The sequence below is a fragment of the Nipponia nippon genome, unplaced genomic scaffold (genome assembly GCF_047370975.1).
Source record: "Nipponia nippon isolate SJK-2023a ecotype South Korea unplaced genomic scaffold, ASM4737097v1 scaffold_5, whole genome shotgun sequence".
Classification (NCBI taxonomy): domain Eukaryota; kingdom Metazoa; phylum Chordata; class Aves; order Pelecaniformes; family Threskiornithidae; genus Nipponia; species Nipponia nippon.
Window position 1 is genome coordinate 71800503 of NW_028262369.1, and position 19624 is coordinate 71820126.

At 41.8% G+C, this 19624-nt stretch overlaps 1 protein-coding gene and 1 long non-coding RNA gene across 2 annotated transcripts in view; one reads left to right on the forward strand and one right to left on the reverse strand.

The window, feature by feature from the left end:
* Nucleotides 1-19624, reverse strand: part of PARD3B (par-3 family cell polarity regulator beta) — a 427889-nt gene that overhangs the window by 61163 nt on the left and 347102 nt on the right. The gene's annotated exons all lie outside the window — the stretch shown is intronic.
* Nucleotides 534-6289, forward strand: LOC148052324 (uncharacterized). Its single transcript, XR_015698779.1, has 3 exons — nt 534-735; nt 2173-2290; nt 6233-6289. It is a non-coding gene; the product is annotated as an uncharacterized LOC148052324 (long non-coding RNA).

Genomic DNA, 19624 nt, shown 5'->3' on the forward strand with positions numbered 1-19624 from the left:
ACACACGAAGCATTTAACAGATGTGCAAGAGAAACAGGCTTAATTATATTTTCTACACTGTAGTAGTGCAAAGGGCTAAAAATTTTATGACAATCTTACCATGGGGACAACCCTGAAGGTAAAATCATTTTAGTTCTCTGACAGGGCAGTATTTCCAAACTACAACTGAGATCTGAGCAGTTTCACAGGAACACGCTCAAAAGTCAAAACATCAGTTACCACTAGCTTCTCTCAGGAATTATATATGGCAAATTTAGCTTGTGGTTATTGCTCAACAGAAACCCTGCCAGATGCTGAAGCAGTTGATGGATTTTGCAAAGTTCTGCTGCCTTCAAGGCCACCCTGCCTACCCTTCCAGCAGCCTCCCTCCTCGGGCACCTCTCCCCCGCGCAGCTGGGCTCCTCGTAGCACAGTTGTTTTGTTCGCATTCGCAAAGACTGGGGAGTGCACATTCCTTCAACTAGCTTTCATCACAAGCTCCACATCAACAGAATTAAACACTTTATAAGCAGAACTGCATTTCGGAGAAATATTTCTGAACTCAGGGGCCTAAAGTTAGCAGTGTAACTTTATTACTTTTTATTATGCAGGCAATGGAGGCTCCTGGACTTCCAGACATGCACAGCTTTTCTAGCCCCTTCTTCTTATGGCTGCAGCTCCACTGCACCTCTGAAATTACTCCCACCTTTCCACTTGGAGAAGTCAGAGCTGATTTTCAGGTGTTTAAGACTGAAGGTAAGCACTAGTCTCTTTCAGTAATTGTTTTGAAAAATGTTAAATTCAAATGGAAAAAGTGAAGTAATGGAATCTTCAAACTACACACAGTCACTTCCTGGTGTATCTAACCTGGAAGAGGAAGAGCAAGCATATCTGTCTGCATTTGGGTGGGAAGTCCCAAAAATGCTAAAGCAAGTTCTGGTTCAGGCCCACCTCTTTCTCTACAGAATGACTCTGATGGTTTCAACTGCCGTGTTCAGAGACACACCTTACAAATCCTTCCACATCTGTTTTTATCTTGCTCCCTTCATTCCCTGTTCTCATCCTGATGTTCAGAAGTCTTTCCCTTTATACCTTTCAGCCAAGGATGCCAATTTCCTCCACCCATGTATTGGCTTCCCATACAAGCACATCCCTATCCCACAGGCTGCTCTAGTACAGAAATATCTCCCCTGATGTGCCTTGGTCAGCATTTCTCCTTCCAGCACTCCTTGAATCCCATCTCCCAGAAGCATTTCACAAAGAAGTCTGCCAGTAATGACGAGGTTGTAGATGGCTTGGGACACCCAATAGCACTTCTTCCTTTCTGCACTGGTTCAAATGAGCATGCTCATGTCTAACATGCTAACAGAGCATTAAACTTGCAGTACCGGTAAACTTCTCTCCGCTCTGAAGCACCCACTTACTGCCCACAACTCTACTCTGACCCAGCACCCCTCCTTTATTCTCCCCATCCTCTGGCTCCTCCATCAATCCTGCTTCTTCTCCGTTCCTATTCTTGTCCTGCCTGTCCATGGCATTTCTTAGGCTTTTGCATTCAAGTCAGCTCACCCTTTCCCTCCCTGGAAGGTGGGGCGTAAGGCCAAGGACACACTGATGATGCACCGTTCACCTCATCCTTCATTCCTGCACCAGGAACCTCTCTAGTCCCTGCAGCCAGGAGAACCTACGACTGGAAAAGCATGTCTAGGCTCTGGCAGCTCAGGACGAGCACTTTTGGTGAAGGCAGCAGCCAAGTTTCTATCATGTGTGTGGGAAGTATTCTAAATCTTATAACTTAGTCAAATTGTCAGCGTTCAAAGGGTGGCAAAAGGCACAGTCTGGTATAAGACTAGGCTGTGTTCCCTTCCTAAATATAAAGCCTCCATTCCAGCGTACGGAAAGACTACAGCTTCTTATTGAAAGAATCATATGCTTCTTATTTTTACTTTTTACACAGACAAAACAACCCCCTTGTCTTCTCCCTCCAGGCCCCCCCAAAACAGTTGTCATCATGTTCCATAAAAATTCAGCTTCAGCACACCTCCTACATAGGCATTTTCAACCCAAATTGTTGAAGGCTGGTTATTAACAGGTGGAAATACAGTTTTCCAGTGGAAGTCAGGCCAGCAACTCCCCTCACACAGCTGGCACAGTCTGGGTTTGTATGTCTGTCCCTCTCTCCTTGCTCTACAGGACTGCTTGCCCCCTGGTCCAGCGGCTGGCTGTGCATTCCTGAAGGCAGCATAAAGCTGGTTTGCTCCTGGCATCTGCGGGATGAGCACACCTTAACAACAACTGCAACACCTTTGAGGTACAGCCTGGTACGCACATAGTACTCCTGCATGTGCTCTAGATTAAGCTGTAGTCAGCTTAATGAGAGACTTAATTGATGAGTGCTACTTCCTTCACTTGTCCATTAAGATAAGTACAGCACATGGACATTTCAACCCATCAAAGATGAGAAAATGCATTAATTTTGGTTTTCTTAGAGCTGTTAATAAATCTGACACTGTCTGGCAGTTTTCTTCATTTCCTACCATTTGACAGATACTGTGATCACAAGTTACAGATGATGTTTTTCCTCTGAAATTATCACTCTGGTAATACAAGCCAGAAGGAAACTTTATCAAGATACCAAGAAGCTGGGTATCGTTTTTATTTTTAACTTTATGTGGCTGGTTTGTGAATATCTCAGTGTGATAAAAAAATAATTCCATCCGGTACTATTAAAAATACATATACACACACACACACACTGCAACAAATGACTGTATTATAGCAACAATCACACTGTGTATTTATTAGTAAAAGTCAGTATTCCTCTCATATCATCAGCCTGGCTCTACTTAGACCCCTTTACTGTAAGAACTGCTGGAACTGTTTTCTTCCTCTTTCTCTCTCTCAAATTGACATTTGTATGGAATCAAGAAAAATCTTCCTTAATAATTTTTCATTACTAATGGCTTTTTTTGGTATGTGTATTTGGGAGGAGGGAAGGCAAAGGGCAGGAAAAAGCAGCTCTAAGTGCTCTGCAAATGATCCTCCTGAATCTGGGCCTCATAAATCCTATCAAATGTTATATTTCATCAATAGGCTGGAAAAGCTTTTTTCTCTGCAATGATGAAGCCTGGCTTTAAAATTTATGGTTTCATTTTAGAAATGGACTATAAAAAGAGTCTGACTTAGCTGTCTATCAACTGTAGCTGACATTAGCAAGTTAGGTGTGGACTTTCAAAGTGTTATATGTATTTTTTATTTATTATACATGTACATACATACATATAGAGATATATGAGGACATGTATATCACTGTGGGTTTGTGCATGCATAAGTACACAGCTAGCACTTTTTTTTGTATTTTGTCTTAAAAAAAACCATTTTCTTCCAATGCAAGAGGATCTGAGATATTCAGCAGATTCAATTGCAAATTGATAAAAGTTTCCAGACCAGAGTTGGCTCAAAGATCTGCAGCAACACAAGCAAATTGCATTTTGCTGCCCAAATGATTGAGATAAAGTAGTTTATTTTGTTCTCATTCGTGGGGTGGTAAAATGGAATTCAGCAATGGCAGAGCAAGTTTCATGGGGAGGCAGGGAAGATTTCAATAGGCTGTGGGGAAAAAAAGAGGAGGAGGGCAGGAAAGGACCAAAACATTTTAGGTGGGGGAAGACAATTAGCAAAGGACTGATAGACTGGGGAAGAGGGGGTGCAGAGCTTCTGCATCTCTCATGTATGGGGAGGGAGGGTTGCCTCTGTGCAACTCCGTACCTCTACTCCCTTCCACAAGCCCTGGAAACGGTTCTGCCTCCCCAAAGAGCTGCTCCTACTTGCTCTCCTGCACTCCCTGGGGAAGGAGAGTGCCGAGAACATGGCTCCTATTCCTGTTGCTGCCACCACTGATGGGAGCCATGTGGGTGCCACAGCTGGCCCCTATAAACCCAAAAGCTTCCTCTGGCAGCCACAGCAGCAGCTTCCTCAGATGGAGGAGGAGACAGTCTGAGCATGCTGCCTCAACACCCACTCCTCCTCCCTCACCACCAGAGCTGGAGGTCTGCAGCCTGTGGCTACTACTTAGATCCCCCTATGCTTAAAAGCAGCCTCAAAGGTAACACTTCTAATAGAAGCATTACTGCTCCCCAAAATCCTCATGCTTGAAGAAGTAAACCACATTTAAAATGAAAACCAGATAAATAAAGTGACATAGCTGCAGCCGGAGACAGTGAAGCTCCACTCGGAAGGTAGGGAGCCCCTCTCTCTCCATTTGCTACAGAAGAACCTGGTTTCCTAACTCAGACAATTAATGATGGATTACATGAAAACAGCAAATCAGATCATGCTGTTGAGGCATTATATGAACTAAACAGAAGAGCAGTTAATCTAAATCTCATGTGAGATGGTTACTATTGCGTGTTGCCATCGTTGCTGCTGAGTCTGGCTGTAACATCGGTTTTGGTGGCAAGAGATAGAAAAACCTGAAAGTCCTGTTCCTCATTATAAAACAAGAAGAAATCTCACCCTGGGGAACATGTTCAAAGCTGACAAGTGAATACTACAGAAGAGGTTGAGGGGGAGTGGTTAATGGTAAATGTATTCTGGGTCAAGACCAAGAAAACAAACCTCTTCTTCCATTGCCTCTATTTCGTAACATGAACAAGACGAATAAATAAAAGAAGCCGTCATCGATGCTAAGGACGTATGTATACCGTGGCCTCAGATCACTCCTCAACTTCCCTGTTGGGAGGATATTTGCCAAGGTCCCTGTCCCCAGACCCGCCGGGGACAGCGGAGGCAGGCACTGCACCAGCGGGCAGCGCAGAGCAGGAGCCCGACTGCAGCTCCTCTAACACACCTGCTGCAGGGGCCTCTTCTGACTATTGAAGGGAGCTGGCTCTGCTCGCCGTGGTCAGCGATGGCACACGCTAGCAAGGGATAATCGCTCATTCGGTATTATCAAGCAGGGGAACAGGTAGGGGAAACACCACCCATCCACATTCTGCAAATCAAAATGTGTTCTGCTTCTAGTGCTAAGTTTCCACTGTAAGTATACGAAATACATTGTGCTTACACCAATTTATGGAAATGAGAGGAGCTGAAACTGCCTGTATTTCCACAAAAGGGTGGTTTATCAAACCTAGATCTACAGACAGCACATCTCTGGAATTCTACGTTTTTTACTGGAAGGAGGCATATAGCAGCATCACATCACATGAGCAGACCTTACTTAAAAAAAGAAAATCTTGAAATGTTTCAGATTTAACATTATTTAACAATGAAAATCAGGTCACTAAAACAATATTGACATGATAGTGTTTTCAGAAACAAACACACTCATCCCACAGCAGATCAAGAATATTTCTAGCAGTATATTTTTTTCCATAGTTTTCCTATGTTTCTCCTTGAAGATTTCAAAATAATCAAGCAATTCAGCTTTCCCTGTAACTCCTGGACTTTTTCAAACCTGAATTAATTCTTCTATACACAAACATTTTTTTGCCAGTCTGCAAAGAGGAGTTCCTGGCACTGTTCAAATCCTTTATTTTTTCCCTTTTAAAAATCTTTTCATCTGTTTTCTGCCTCTCCCCAAAGGATGCTTTTTTAGTTTTTTTATTCCTTCTTCTTTCCTTGCCTCCTTATTTCCCCACCTCTTCCCTGAGACTCATCTCCAGCTTTTCTTTTCTTTGTATTTTGCTTGAGCTCTTAAGGAAACCTGGACCTGTTTACAGAGAAAAACCCACAGACCTCAAGGGCTGATGTTTTACACCCCTTACTCACCATCCCATATCTGGCTGTAGTCAACAGTAACCAGAATTCATCATCATCAATGGATTTTCAGTGACATGCACTGTATTTGCTCAGATAATGGCCCCATATATTGCCTTTGAAATGAGGGTGTGACCATTACTTCGGGATATTCTCAAGAGTCAGTAATTGGTGTTGCTGCAGGACATGTTTGCTTCGGGTTTTGAAGGCTGACCTGCAGAAAAGCAAGCTTTGAAGGTTTTTTTGGATGGTACTGTGCTTTCAGAAGGACACACCAATATTAACCCAAGCACATCACCTTTGGATTGGAGCAGGCCATTTGCTAGCTGGTTTGGAGTGCAGGGGAGCAACAGGCATATACTGCCTCTTAAAGGTCAGGCAAACACATGAGGGTACAGACCCTTTCAAATTCCGTAGTGAGGGCCAGGCTAAACAACGTAGGCTGGAGTGGCCTCACTCCGGCTTCTGACAGGTATCTTCCTTACCTCCACAGTTTTGAGATGGCCTTCAAGTCTTTGAAGACCGCCTCAGGAACTCCTGCAGACAAAACACCACTGCAACATCCCCACCAGAGGTACAACTCTCCTTGCAATAGGCTCTGCACAGGTGCGTAATAAACAGACAGTCCTGTTCCCACACACAGCAGAACGGCGGAAACGGTAAAAGCAGGTGGAGGAGCACAAGATAATATGGAAACAATACTGGTCTGCAGGATGCCTGACAGTGATACTTCGTGTTTTAGGAAGGAGGCAAATGTAACATGCCTATACAGGCTGCAAAGACAATTTCAGAGTTTATGAGCCTCGCTACTGTTTAAAGTCACTACAGACAGACAGTATACAATTTTTTTGATTTAAAAGAACTAATAACTTGATAGAGGTATCAGACAAGTAGAAACAAGCCGCTTTGGTGCCAGGTAACTGTAAAAAGTGTGTACAGAATACCTGTGAGAATGCAGCCTCCAAAATTACTATTTTCAGTGTAGGAGAAACGTCCATCCACTTCTCTAGTCCCCAACTTTATAAGTTTGCCAACTGAGGACAAATGTGGATCACAGCCTCCATTCCTGGAGCAGGAGATGGATATGCTGTACGCAGTCCAGTTCTGTACACTTGTCCCACCTGGAGAGAGGAAAGCAAGCCAGCCCACCAAGATTTGGGAGAAGAAGGAGGAGACATCACTTCCATCTGCTGTATTTTTTCTGCAATGGCCAAGGTTTAAAACCCCATGGATGTGCATTATCACTGACAAACACAGTGACCATAAGATTTTTCCTTCCCTCATTTTTCTCCATTCAAGTATATTCTCCACTAATGCACAAAATTACCCTTTTTTCCCCATCTAATTCACTGCTCCCCATGGGATAGCCATTAAAATTGATTCATGAATACAGGCAAAAGTGGGAACAGAGAAACCCCCTCCCCATCATGTCCCTCTCCAGGAGGGAGCTTGAGACACATTGAACAAAGAACCCTCAAATCTTCTGGCATACAGCTCAGAAATCAGAATGTAATTTCCAGTCTGTATCTCTTGCTTCATTACAGAAGATATGGCCCTTAAAATAGGCAATTGGCTTTGACCAGTAATGTTTTAGGCTCTAGCTTTTAGTTTTGTTTTTTCTGTCGATTCCACGCTGTAACAGGCGGCTTTCCCTCCCTCCAGTCCTGCCTCCTAACCCCAGCTGCTGCAGTGAAGGTACCTAAAGGATTCAGGCAGCTGGAGAAAATGCAAGACCCTGGCTCTCAGGCCTCATCTGTGTTTCACTCCTGACCATACATCTGGATTTGACAAAGTCATGCTTATCAGATAGATCAGCAGATAGTCCGCTATCTCTGTTGCGGTGCAGAATTAGGTCAGAAGAGCACTCTGCCAGCTTGTGTTTTGCTGTTTCATCCTGCATAGAGTAGCTGTGGAGACAGCAATAAAGGACAACTCATCAGACTAACCAAATTCTTCACCCCCTAATCCTGGTCAATTTTCCCACCTTGACAGGAAAACGAAATAAGAATTATACATTACTACTATTTAACTGTGTATTCCAATAGCATAAATTTATCAGAATACAACTGAGGCCAGAAGGTAAATTTATTTTATGAAAATACATCATGCTCCAGGGCAAATTGAACGTTATAAAAATAAAGCCTGAAGAATGGTAGTTCTCAACTTTTAAGCTGTCTTCTTCTGCGACGCCATAGCTGGGTCTTCCAGCCGGCCTCACCAGATGGCCACGCTGGCCACCATCAGAACAGCAGTCTGGAAACAAGTGCCCTACAGCCTTGCCTCAGCATCTTGGCTGGAATACACTCTGAGGCAGCAGTTCTGTACTCACAGTTCAGAGATATTCCCAGTGCACTTGCTTAAGAATTCCTGAAATTTGTGAAGAGATTAAAGCCAAACTTCTGGTCCCATAGAGGTCAGGGAAAATAACAGAATGTTGGTTACTAGCTTTTAAATGTTAATCATCACTATTCACACTAAAACCTCATTACACTAAAAACAACCCCTCCCCACAGCGGCACACAGTGTGAAAATCTGCTTAAAAATAGTGTGTGTGTATATATATATATATATATAAGGATTTTTTTCCTAAGCAGTAGGTAAGTTCAGCTGCAGAGGATTCCAGCACCTACATACAATTTTTTGTTTCCTGGAGGCTGTGCAACCATTCCTCCTCTTACATACAACTGTGCAAATCAGTGTGTTAGTGATGCTTTTGCAAAGAGGGTTTGACAACAATAGAGAGTCCCCAGCCTGCTAAATAAGAAGCGACAACTCCATTTGAAAGCTGTCTCTGGATGTGTTTTATGTGCAGAAATTATCTGTGACAGTTCAGATCAAAATAGAGTTTTCATTTCATGTGGGAGGTAAATGGACGATAGAATAGGTTACTTTAAATGCTGTAGTCTAGTCCAATTAATGTTTCAGACTTTTTTTGTATGGATTTCTTCCATAGTCTATGCTCTAAACTTTGGGGTAAAAAAATGTAAAACTCATTTTGTCAATAGCATGATGCAAAGAACAGGCCAAAAGGTAATAAAAATGGTTAACAAAAACAGTCATGCAGAAGTATGGCAAAAAAGCTCAAGTTACAGTAATCTGGCTGTGAAACTAATAAGTATAAAACAGAAAAGAAAACATCACTTCATCATTCTTTCAGGGAGAACCAGGCAGGGGAATCAGTTCTGATTTCCCACCTCAATCAGCAGAAATTTTGCCACTTACTTTGATGGAAACAGGACCGGCACATCAGTCTTCTTTCTGAGCAGCAGATACAAATCCACATGCTATCATTTGCTTTTCAGATTGCACAACATAAATTTACAATTTCTAGCTTATGTAACTATACCAATGACACAATTTGTACTTTAAAAAAATGTCAGATCCAAGATATTGCTTTGGCCTCTGATGCAAGGTTGCAGATTTTCATGTTTTCTAGAACATCATACCTGCTGATTCTTTCAAAGATATGCCCCATTAAGTACCAGGCATGCTATGTTACTGTGAATAAGACAGGATACAATATGAAACCATTAATGATTTCATCTGTTCTTGTATCCTTTTATGCACTGTGGCAACTGCTGCGATCTTATCATATACAGTGACTATCACATGTGACTACCTACATCTACAGAAACGAAGCATCCACTACCAAATTTATGTGTTTATCTAAATTCAGATGTGAACTGTCACTTTTCTTCCCACTAAACACACAATTCACATTTGTTACCTGTAAATCAATCAGTTGCTTCCTTACTCAAAGAAACGTGTTTTCTTAAAGGTCTGGAGCCACCGCTGTGTTACTCAAGCACAACAGTGGCTCTCATGTAGAACTGAAGGGAGCTGTGCTGATTCAGTGCCTGTAGCTTCCTAACTCTCTTTTTCGAAGTCGGTGGGGAAACCAGTAGTTCATACATTGCTTTTTAGATGTAAGCACTAAGTATTGCTAGCAGAGAAGCTACGGACTCACAAGTGAGTGACCTCATCCCAAACAAGGGCCCACGAACCTTACATAATCTATTTTGTTTATGCCACACTTTAAACAATGCATATCTCGAATCTTTTCTGAGAAACGGCGTTTTTCTTGGCACAATTTTCAATTTCCACCCACTTGGAAGAGCAGGTGTCTTTGTGTATCATTTCTCAACCCTGGGAATAAAGAAAACATTTAGAAAACATGTTAAAATTGTTTTCCTAAAGGCAGGGGACATTAATTTAAGGTTCCATGGGCACTACAGAAGAACAGACCTCCACTATAAATGCACTGAGCTAGTAGAAACACTAACTGAGACAAAGCATTCAGAAGATATGAGACCTCAGTATCTCTACTGGCCAAAGACTGAATGCTGGTAATCTTATTCCTCGGAGGCAGGTTTCAACACAAAAGAGAAATTAACATCTAGCTATGCACTAGGGTCTTGAAAAGAAAAACAACAGAACAATGAAGCTGCTCAGACATCTGGTATATTTGCCATAGCTAACAGCAATGAGATAGTGGGCAGAGTGCAGACTAAAGGCGAAAAGATATGAAAGAATACTGTTAATGATTTCAGAAGCCACACAGACATGTAAAAAAATACCAGTACTCAGACTCATGAGTCTAAATTTCGGGAGGAATTCTCGAGCACTTATCATATTTAGATTGATAATCTATTTGTAGCAGCGCTTAAAGAAAGAGAATTAGACTTCTGCCTATTCAGTTGTGGAGCCAGAACATGTCACTAAGTGCAAGAGGCTTTTCAAGCTCTGTAGCAAAGAGGTCAAAGCACCACCACTGATGCAGACAGTGGTATTTACAGAGAAAAGGAGGAAAAGATCAATCCCTTCCCCCAGTCCCCTTTACTCTCCCTCTCTGAAGCAGCTGCTGCTTAAACACTGCCATTGTATAGAGAGGCACAGAATAATTGCCTCCTGTTTTTTCCAATCAGGGACAGCAGAAGATGTTAAAGAAAGAAAACAACACCTTATTCAGGTGAAGTACTGCAGACTGTCTGCTTGTAATTTGTGTACTAACAATCAATAACAATTAGGAACAGGTTTATTGCTCTGATGCTGTTCCCCAACCCTCCTCCACCACCTCACCCCCCTTTGTCGTGCTATGAAAGTATCCGCTGATATGGAAAGCACGGACTCCAGCCACAGAAGGCCTCCTCTGTCATTACCCCAGAGCAGAGCAGAAGCAATCCAGGTCCCCTGGTTAGCAGCACACTTACAGCATACAAGTGCTCAATTAAAGCAGTCCTTTCAGACAATTATTGAGCATTATGGTGACTCAGGTATAGAAAATAGTTGCCCTCTCCCCGCCTTGCCGCAAGACAGACCACGTTTTGAATGTGTTTTCATCCCTCTGAAGGTACGTTGCTGCTTACTTTTCAATTGCCGGGCCATGTACGACACTCGCATTAGAAACATGTTCTATGCTTAAATTTACAGGCCAGTCCCAAAAGAATTGTTTTCCATGCATTTTATGTAAATACCATAATGATCATTTGCGGCTGATTCCCATTTACAAGGTAATAACCATATCCAGGACTAAGTAGGCATCAAAGCCTAAGGGCAGAAGTGTTTATAACAGATAAACTCCACAGCTGATGGACATGTTCTAGCTAACACTGGTTTGACAAGAAATGCCCCTAAGATACTATTATGCTGAAAAAATTTATTTAAGATTAAAATTTTAACTGAATGAAGAAATTAAACCATAAATATTGGTCAAAGACTGAACGATAAGATGTTGTTTGAAATGTTAAAACAGTAGCTGGCTCTTTCTCGTTTCTCCTCACTGCTTCCAAGTCACTGGAGGGAAGGGGCTAGCAACCTCCCAGAGCGCAGATTCAACAGAGAGCTGTGACGCTGCAAAACTGTCACACTGGCCTACTGGCACACAAGTAGGAAACCAGTGAGAAACAAAAAGGGTAAAAAATAAATTAAGAGGACATTTATTCCTCTACAAGTATGTTACATTTATTTCATTTCTAGCACTTTCTAGAGGTATCTCGCACTCACTCCTCTTGCATCTTTTTTATTATGAGTAGTTTTTTGGTTTTCTCTGCTTCAGCTTGGTGGAATGAAAAAATGAAGGCAGCTACCTGTTTTGCAGGCAACCAAAGAGTATAAAATCTTTCATGCAATCACTCTCCACTGCTTTCTAAAAATGGTCTCCAGACATCAAAGACAAGTTAGTGATTATCAGCATGGTTATCTGAAGCAACATCACTTTCTCACATCCCTCTGTCCTAATGAAAGACCACACTTTCTCTCAGATGCAGGCCACAATGTAGTTTAAGACAAGTTATTTATTTCATTTTCTATCACAGTCTAACATCACTCTCCACAAAATAGTCACAATTCTCTTAGACCATCCCAAGATCAATACCGATACCTTGATCAATGTCAACAAATGCTCTGCTGCTGCATGGCCTGCCAGAGAAACTGCTCCTTAGCCACAGTGCACATGGACTCCATATGGTGCCAGGTCTCCTTGCAGGGAGGTAAGGACAGTCACAGAGGTTCAGTGTACATACCAACTTAACTACATCAGAAGACTTGAGCTGATGAAACAATAAACTATTTCTTGGCTTACTATGACCCCTTGGATTACTGTCTGTGCCAGTGGACTTGTGATCATGGATTGAAAAATAGCACGGTTTAGAGTTTGTCATCGACTGTATGCTTTGCACAGCTGTCAGACAATAATCACAATTATTCTCTTTTTATTCAGCATCCCGTTGCCTATTAAGCCATTTCCATTGCATCTCATCAGTCCTCCCAATATTTTCGCTAGCACAATATTGAGTGATTTTCAGCTTTTCAAACAACGTCAATTCTTACAGTTTTTTGCTAACCGAAAGATCTGGTTCATGCTTCTGCCTGTACTTGCTGTCAGCAATGCTGCCTAAGTGCTCGGGTAACCTTTCACCACTTGCATCTTGACACAAGCAGGGAGCAAGGTCCTGGACTCTTTTTAGGAGCAGTCATTTTATTCTGCTATTAGATGCTTGAACCTTCCATGAGAAGGTTCCCATCGACTCATTCTGAGGTCAGATCTGTGGCTCCGTTAGAGATTTTATATCTTATTATGTTGAGAGCTAAGTCACTCAGTGGAACAGAAGATTATCAGAAAATTAAAGATCTGCCAGTGTAAAGCCCAGGTAAACTGGGAGTGTAGAAAAAACAGTGTATAAAAAGTGTTCTCAGAATATGGCAAGAATTCCCTACATCTTATGGATGAGTCGAGATAACTGTTTCCACTGTAAGGTTTCCACTACACAGTTAAGCTGTATGAGTACCATACAGACCTAAGCACTGTGCCTGGACATGAGCAGTCACACTGGAAAACCCTACCAGAGTTACTGCATTGTTCCTGGTGGCAGCGTAACCTGGCAATGCTGGTAGGTCTGCGGTGTGCCCCATGGTTCCCTGTGCTGCATTCATCTCAACTGGCGTAAGAGTTTTTCCTGGTGAACTGAGAAAACCAATTGACTGTTTATTTTGGGAACGTATGAGAAACCGTGGGATGTCACTTGAAGACTCTCAGGACTCAGCAATGCCCCTCACTTCTTAATGAGGAGGGGGGCTGCAGATTGCTTTACCTGTAGCTCAGAGGAACTTGTCAGCACAGGTCCCACTGACCCTGGATAACCTCAAAGACAACTGAAGACACCATGAAAATATTTCTCATGGCTCCAGTCAGTCTATGTCCATTTTCACTGTCACATCTAAGAGTTACTTCTCCATCCTTATTATACAGGTATCACTGCTGTCTTAACTGGAACTATTCAGCATTTTGAAGCAGTCCAGTGATAGTCCTTTTTCCCCCCTCTCCTCCAAACTTAACCCTTTGTCCATTACTTTTAAGATTTCTGGGAAAGGATTGTCTCCCACTAAACTTTGACTATTTTTTAAAAATAGTTTGACCAGAAGCCGCTAATTTATCTTAACAAAGTGAAAAGTCAGGACAGAGCTTGCTGTGAGCTCGAGCCATCACCTGGAGTCTGAACGTACGGACGCTCATACACATGAGCTGGTCTATGCTCCTTATGTCCAACCTCTTCCACCTCTAAAAAAGACAGATTCTTAGTAGGTACAGACTTAAAAGTCTAGCACAAGAAAATCCCATACCCTCATCTACTGGTCAGTTTTACTAAACCAAGATTATCTCTACCATGAAAGAAAGAATCCCTTTCTTCCATTTAACTAGCAGCAGCTAAGAAAAAACTTAAGAGAGGAGGTTTTGAAAGCCATAGTTTTGGATAGAGTGCAAGCTCCCTGAGGTCAGCAATGTAGATTCATCTTACACTGGGCACACAAGGGGCCAAGTCACCGGCCTTTCGCTGGAACTACCTGCATATCCAGAAGCTAGGAGATGGTAAAGCAAAATGACCGTGTCGGGAAGCTGGGGGAAAACCCGCAGATAGTTAACAAAAAGATTGGGAACTGGGCTGAGAGAAAGGGGAAATGAAAGAAAAACAAACAGTTTCTTGGCAAAGGACTTGCTGGAAGGACAAGCCTCACAACCGTGAGCAGCATAATGACCTTCTGCTTGTTGTTTCTCTTCAACCAGGGAAATGGGACTAGGTTAACATTCATCTTTTAACCAGAATTGCAGTACAGAATAAACCTGACTGAAAACATACCTTTTTTTTTTTTCTTAGCTAGAACAACTCTGCAAGGCTAATGATGGGGCCAAAGAGACTCATTCTGACAGAAGACAACCTGGAGCAATGAAAAGCTGGGCATTTTGAAAACCCTAAAGTGTATGAAGTAGAACGGACTACTGGAGAGTAGTGGGAAAATAGAACCACAACAGATTTAACCATGCCCCTTACACTTTAATTAAAAAAAGATTTAGCAATTTTATTTAACATTACCAAATTCTCAGAGGAAATGCATTTCTCTCTCTGTATTGCTACCAGACGACTATTAATTAGGAAGAAGAAAACACCGTACACAATGCTTCATCCATCCATCCATCCTGTGTATCCAGTAAGGTAGATTTCCTCGTTCAAGGAAAATATCCTAGTTACGTTGCTTGCCTACTAAATGGAAATACCACATGCTATTAGGGTTTGCACTTTAAGTATGGAAGTGACTGGCCTATAAACAAGATTTTAACAGCTTCTCTTTTGAGCAACTCTGACTGTTTAATTAATCTTCAGCCATTAACCATTCATTTAAAATGCCACTTACAAAATCTTAATTTTGCACATTATCAGGTGGTTCACAAATAGCTATCTATGAACAGAAGTGTAATGATCTTCCTCTCTCTTTCTTGGAGCTTACCAGCCTTATGGGCAATTCCGGCTTCTTAATTAACCACACACACATATTAGCATTTAAAGTTAAATAGTGCTTTGTTAAAAAATATTGTGCAGAAAAAAAAGTTAATACATACACAGATTATTCTGCTGCTGATTAAAGGAGCAAGTATGAGCTTTTGGTCAAACAACATCCTGCATGAGACAGAATTTAGCATCTCTTGCTCACACTAGGAAATAGGCTATGGCAGGAACACATGCAAGGCCATATGATTTCATTCCAGCTGCATGGACGATCTCATTTTGTCTTTATTTGTACATTTAAGAGGCTGACAACACCATCTGCATTTCACTCTGTATCCTCTGGTATGGTCTCATCTTCCAGTAACAGACCTGCTCTTTCTCCAGGGACCTATTTTTTGCCTTTGCATCCAAACGACTGAAAGAATGGGACATTACCAATAAATAGGCAGAATTAACGTAAAATAATTCCATGCAATAATATATCACATAAGAAAAGACAGGGCTGGAGGGGAAAAAAAAACCTGAATGCATACAAATGCTTAACACAGCTGCCAAAACTCAGGCTCACCAGCATCTGCAGCAGGACAGTCGCAAGGGAGTTGTGGGAGTGCAGTATATAAAATTTTACACATCTGTCAATAAGTGAGGTGATCCAAATGCAAACCCTAGCAGGCAGGATGCACGCAGGCAGATTTGTGACTATTCCTGACAGAATTTATTCCTGCTGAAGAATGCACGGCCTCAAACAAGCATGCACACATTACATGGCAGCAGCAGCTCTGCTCTGGTTAAAGTCTAACAACTTCCTTCTGTTTAGACATGCTCTAAAATGCTCAGGGTCACCTGAGTTCCACAAAATGTGGGGTTTCCATGAGAAGTGAACGATAGGGCTAGGGTCCCAAAGTTGGAAGGATCTGGATGAGGGGTTCCTGGGAAATAGCACTTTGAACTCTATCTGTAAAGTAGTTTTTCTTGAATGCTACCAGTAGATTTTTTTTTTTTTCCCATATAGGTGGGAAATAAAGCCAAGGCTTATTTAAACATGTCCCAGGAGGTCCAGGTACTTAACGCTTTCCCTAATTAGCACAGTTAGTATGCAGTACCCATTTGTCCTTTCTGAGGAAGAAAGGACAAATAGTATCATGAGCAAAAAACACAGTATGAGTGTAACTCCAGTGGCACAACTTACACTCCTGTGCAACTGGTGGCCAAGGGGGTTTCTGGACTGCCATGCTCCCATGAGCAGGACATCTCTACTGAGAGCCCTGAGGAACCACTGAACCTCTGCTATACTTGCCAATGGCACTTCGAATTTAGCTGTTGTCAGAATTCTATCACCCGGGAAGGACAGTAAGCTGCCAAACATTAAGTTTCTGGTTTGGGGAACAGTGACCAGATCGCAGCCAAAGGTTCAGAAGACCCTGCTGTATGTTTCAGAAAAAAATAAATTCCAGAGGTAAAGGAGTCAGAGGACGGTCTCAGGAGGTATAGGGTAGTAAAGGACAGGGAAACAGTGTAGATGATTTTAGGACACCAAGCAGAAGAGGCTACGTGGTAAGAGAGAGCACATGGCTTGCTCATGCTTGCGATGCTTTGCAAATCAAAATATTTCAATGAATGACCATAATGTTCTTTCCAGTGTAACATAAGGTATAGTGGCAAAGAGTATGTAGATATTACACATTTTTCAATTTCTACCCTGCCTCCACACTATCCATCTTAAAGAATAACCATTCCTGACTAAAGGACCATCCAATCCTAGAGCAGTGGATTGCTTTTTTGCTATTCAGTGATAAAAGGCGTTGTAGATGGATGCACAGTGAGCAGTGCCAACTGCACTTTGTACTGAGAACAAGAAAACTTCAGTTTCTGGCTGACTAGAAATTTAGGGCTAAGTAACATACCTGGGCAACCCTAACTTGCCGTTTTTGAACAAAGCCTTTTCTGTGCAGCTCTGGATTCCTATGGTCTTGGATTGAGCAGGATGGGAATGAACTGCACCTGCCCAAAAGACAAGCGTTTAGCCTGCTTTTTAGTAAAAAATGCTCTTTTTGCTAAATTCCAGAACTCCGGACCCTTTTTACTCTCCTCTCAGGCTTACACATAGCTTACATTTGCCATTTGGTTTCTCAGGACACACACAGCAATTTTTTCCTTTGATCCTTTCCAGGGAGAGGCAGACTGCTCAATGTCTTGCCCCTCTCTCATGACTCTGGCCCACTCTGAGGGCGGGACACGAGGGGCAGAGTTAGGGTGGCGCAGAGGTACGGGTTTCATTTCATTTGTATGCTGCTAGATTGAACACTCTGGGAGAGTGCAAGTTTCCATAAGGAAACTTTCACCCTGAAATAAGGAAGATCCATTTTCCAATTAATTAATTAATTAATTAACATTGTGGAGTATAAGATCTTGTACAGTGGGACCCAACATAACATCTCCAAAAATGGAAAGCTGGATTAGACTGGGGCTTTGGACTCTACTCCTATGTAATAAAACAGCGCTGCGTTTTTTATTGGTATGTTTTAAAATCTGCAACAAGATACAGCTCTGAATCTATTCTCGCTAAACAAAGGAAAACTGTATTCATTTTTGTCAGACCAGCACTTTGAAATTCCCCAAGATAAGACACATAAATAAATGAAGAATTATACTTGGCGATGAGTTTGGCATCAGACTTTAAATGTTTCATAGTTCTGGACTCAGGAAATAAGTTGAGCGAAGTCTCTAGAATCTTTCCGGAGATGTACTCAGGGTGTTTGGATATACTTGACAGCACCGTGTTCAAGGGAGGAAAAAAGAGGAAATTGCTTATTCAAACGTGAGAAAGGGTTGCACTATGTGACACGCCTGACATTTAAGTGATAATAGCGTTGTGCATATGCTCTTTTGGCTTTGGTCTGACACCTAGGCTCTGCCATGGTGCAACTTAGCACTGTCATGGTACAGCCTTGATGACTAAACTCAGAGAGAGATGTGACTTACCACTCGTTTCAGGAACATATGGGCCACAGATCACCGAGCCTCTGCCACAGGCTGGCGAAACGTACAGCGTCTCAGGCAAAGACCCTGCGAGTTCCCCCGCTGCACAAGGTGGCTGTGCAGGCTGCACCATCCTTTGGGATGCCATTTGCATTACAGAAAACTGTGGCTAATTAGAAATAAACAGAAAAATGCTTGATTTACAAAGAAATGTGTGATTTTGCCAGCTAATTTTTTTTTTCACTCTCTTTAACTTAACATTGACAGAATACACTGATCATGCTAATGCTTTCGCTATACTCATTAATAAGGACAATTTACATTTATATAGCACCTCTCTTAGTTAAGAATCCCAAAGCTTTCAGCAAAATATACACAAAAAATTACATCTATTTCACTGAATATAGTCATTGTTGGAATGAAAATCAACAATTGTGAAGCAGTGCAGAAGAACGTTACACAACAGTTGCATATAAGACACAAAGTAAACCCCCAAAAAACCCAAAGCAAAAAAACCCCTGAGATGCCAGGTGCAAGTGCAGGTAAAGGGGGCGTTAGTATGCAAACAGCAATGTGAAGCAGGTCTGTGTGTGCCCTGAGGAACCGTGCTTGAAGCCAGCAAACATACTTCATGATGATGAAAGCAACAGACTTCGTACATGTGCAGCTATTGCTTTTCTGCATTCTGAGGGAGATTCTCAGTTTAAACAACGAATCTACTGAGAAGAACGAACCAGGAACACTCGATGGATTCTGGTGACAAGGAAAGGGAAGGTAAGTAAGCGCACACAAATTGTGAACAGCACTTGTTCAACCACTAAGCTTCTTACTTTACGAATGGCCTCCAAATTTTAGAAGGCATTAATTATGTTAATACATTCTTCTGCAAAAATAAAATGAAATAAAAATGAACTTCTTGTTTCAAATGATGAGTTTTAATTCTCCATCATAATGACACATAACTGGAATTCCCAGACCAAAATGAAATAATCTCTTCTCTCTGCGTTCAAATCCCCTTTCCACCCCAAAACCCATTTACTATAGTCACTGATCAAGTCTCCACACACTATATTACAAGTTGAGAGTCAGAAGTGGGAGAAAAAGCCATCCATCTAAAGTAAAATTAATAGCAAAACTTCGAGAGAGAGCATGCATGCGTTAGCAAGACCAAAGCATGAGCTATTACACGACAACTGTGTTGATAAATGTTCAACCCTGCAAACACAAAATAACTTTGGTTTGGCTAATAAGCATCCATTCTAGCCCTTTCACATCATTTTGAGGCAGACAAGGTAGTTTTCATACTTGACCCTTGAAAGCAGATTTGTTTTTGTAATTAACATGTTATCCAGGGATTTTTCTTTCCACAACTCTTTCTCCTTTCAATACTCTCCCTCTAGCACAGAAAGATTTCCTTGCCTGAAGTTGCCACTACATTCAACAACTGCTGGCTGAGACCTCACGACCCACTGCATAAATTCACATAAAATTATTCACGTTTGGCACATTTCTGCTGGCGAATAACAACAACCTTTTTGTCTCTGAGACAAAGGAAAGAAAGATTTAAAAAAAGAACAAAGGCAGCCTAATAAGAATCCCACATTTCCTATTTTTTCCTAATCTGGTTA